The 3,272-nt window shown below is 26.7% G+C and overlaps 1 long non-coding RNA gene across 1 annotated transcript; it reads right to left on the minus strand.

Annotated features, from left to right (window-relative positions):
- Positions 1–617: 617 nt before the first annotated feature.
- On the minus strand, positions 618–1,672 carry LOC113784850 (uncharacterized). Its single transcript, XR_003470976.2, has 2 exons — positions 1,326–1,672; positions 618–935 (listed from the first exon to the last, which is right to left on the minus strand). It is a non-coding gene; the product is annotated as an uncharacterized lncRNA (long non-coding RNA).
- Positions 1,673–3,272: the final 1,600 nt, after the last annotated feature.

The raw sequence follows: 3,272 nt of genomic DNA on the forward strand, positions 1-3,272 counted from the left end.
TACTATGTAATTATGTTTTCGTATCCAATAAAGTCATACATTCCCTCTTTTTACTTCAGCAGTTTCTATTTTCAATTATATTCATCTATTAATTAATTGATATGGGAGCAATTACTAATGAGGGAGCAATTACTGATGCACTAACTGCTACATGGGCTATTAGTAAGCCACATGTGTGGAAAGTTTATAAGAGAAGATTTAGTGGGTATGTGGCATAATTATATGGCACTTATCTAACTTTCTAGTAGGTTTCTATGGAATAATTATATTGTGTAATGTGTGTCTAAATAAATGGGAATCATGATTATAATTTGTATGTTGTAGGCAAAGACATTTTCCACTCTCAAAGAGCATTGTGCTCTGTGTGAATAAAAGGATTTCTTTATTGTGTAATTTTGTTTTCTTATTCAATAAAGTCACACATTTCCTCTTTTAACTTCATCACTTTCTATTTTCAATTCGATTCATCTATTAATTGACAAAACGCTCTCTGTCTACAACATACAATTTATAATCATGATCCCCTTTTTTTACACACATATTACACAATAAAATTATTCCACACAAACCTACTAGGAAGTTAGATAACTCGTCAGTAATTGCTCCCCTATCAAAAATGATTTATAAAGTAATAATAATATGTTTAATAAATATTTTTCAAGTATTATTGTAAAATTTAAAAAATCATCATTTAAAAAAGTTGACTCAATTTTGAATCCATATTTACATAGGTGTTTTCATTTCATTACACCCAAAAAAATATGAAATAAAAAAAAAATTGCATTCTTCCATCAGCACCCTATCCCTTTCTTTTCAGCCTCATTTGTTATCTCATTCTTTATTACTGATAAAGCTATAATCTTCACTCCTAATGCAATCAATAAAAAAGGTGAGCTACTTTTTCCCTAATTATCTGATAGGATGCTTAAGGTTTGCTGCAAAATAATAAAAAAAAATCAGATTTTAATTTTATCTCATGGACAAACATTCAAACATTCATCATCATAGCTTATAAATTGAGATAAAAAATCAATTAAAAGGGAGTAAAAAATTTGGCTGAGTAGCAAAAATAGAGAATAAACAAAAAATGGGAGTTTTATTTTATTTTTTTCCATTAGAATAGAAAAAGGAAATGTTTTGTTTTTTGTTTATGAAATCAACATTGTAAAGAAGACATCAAAGAAAAGGTAAAGAAATTCAAAAATCACTATCTTCATTCATCAAGTAATAACCATGAAAAATCAAAACCCATTTTAATAACACAACCAATAAAAATCAAATAAAAAATATGAATCTAGGTGATGACGAGAGAAGAGAATCGTGACCAATACGTCCATCTCCGGCATCGCCAAAGTCCACCACCGCCTATATCCATTTTGCTCCTCATTCTCACCTTTGTTTTATTTAAGCTTCATTTTATTTCTATTTGTCACACCTATTTTTCTCTTTTTCCATGAAACAACGTGTTCTGTTTGTTGAAAGTGTGTTTTGTTTTCTTGAAAAAAGGCCAAAAGAAAGCGTGTTCTGATCTGTTTTCTTGAAAAAGGCTGAAAGAAAACGTGTTCTTATTTGTTTTCTTTAAAAAAGGCTGAAAGTATTGAAAAAAGTTGAAATCTGCTTCTTCATTGAAAACTACGTGTTCTGTATTGTTTTCTTGAAAGAAAACTGCCATGCGGTTACAATATTTTAAATATCATTATTGATTTTTGTTTCTATTATTGCCTTTTGTATATTTAATAAATTGGACTACAAGTCTATATATCTCTTCTACTATTATTTTATTTGTGTTTATTATCGATTTTATTTCACAAAATCATTTAAATTTATTTAATATTTAGCATCAAATTTTAATTTTTAAAAAGAAAACAAAAAATATAATCAAATTTTGTATTAATTAGATGTGACATTTATTGACTTTTGATTTGTTAGGACGCAAATTGTGACAACTTAATAGTTCTAGAACTCATATTCACAATAAATTAATAATAATTATACAAAAATTATTTTAAAATGATTATTTAGATGTGACATTTTTTTTAGTCCTTGAGGTTTTTAACACAAAAATTGTATAACTTGATAGTCTTAAAACTCACATTTTAGAATAATCATTCAAATTAAACAAACTCATTTTCTTTCGTCAAAACATATTTTTTAACAGCAAAATAAATTTTCTTTAAAAAGTAATCAATACATTCGTATTTTCTACCTAAGAAATGCATAGCTTTAATTTTTCCATCTCACCAGGAGATAAGTAGGAGCAAGATCACACTCATGTCAAACACATTAATATTTTTTTTTTCTCTCTCTTTCTTAAGCACATTTTTATTTCAAAATCACACTAATAAAAAAACAATTGATATTCATGTATAATAACAATAAGGAGACATAAATATATTTAAGTTAATATTGATTTTGCACAAAAAATGATAGAGTGCTAATATCTTTCCTAATGGATGTGTAGGGTGGTAATATCTTCCATACACATAATCGACTTCCGAACTCAAAATTTGGTTGCAAATTGTGTTTTTTAAGGGTTTTTCCAATGTTTTACCTATTTTTAAATAAATTTTAATGACGACTTCATTGAATTCGATGAATACTCAAAATTTTAGACTGTAATTGAAATCTACAATTCCAATTATGATTAACTATCTCACTACAGTCATGCTTTCTCACCAATTTTCAGCACCGAACAAAATCATTATACTTAAAAAAACTACGAAAAAAGGGTCTAATTAACTAAGGAAATGAAAGCATAAATACTTTATTGAATTCAAGATTTATAAAAATCGTATATGGTTTTTTTGAAAGTGACTCTAAATTCAATATTAAATTAACTGAAATAATCTAAATAATTACTAAAAAAATCTCTAAAAACTGCATACCATTAGGAACAGTTCGTGATATATGGTTTTTACTTCTTATCCTTTAACTTTTATGCCTTTGTGAATGTTATTGTAATAAATCTTAGGTATTTAAAATGGAAATTATGTTGGCCTGTTTAGAATCATCCCTAAGGTTATGTGAATGAAGGGTATCTATCATATATACTTCCAAAATAAAATCATATATTATTGTGCTTCTTTTTTTTTATGCCATCCTTTGCTAAAATGTTGTATCTATAATATTTAGTTGAATGAGTTAATTGGAAGTAGCATGATTTCAAGTGAGCAGTACTTTAATGAGTTAATATAGGTGTGTATATGTTTAGAGCAGAGACATGTTATATCCAAACTTTGTTAGTCCACTTTTTAATTTATTTCACTTTTTTA

The sequence above is a fragment of the Cicer arietinum genome, chromosome 5, assembly GCF_000331145.2.
Source record: "Cicer arietinum cultivar CDC Frontier isolate Library 1 chromosome 5, Cicar.CDCFrontier_v2.0, whole genome shotgun sequence".
NCBI classification, from domain to species: Eukaryota; Viridiplantae; Streptophyta; class Magnoliopsida; order Fabales; family Fabaceae; genus Cicer; species Cicer arietinum.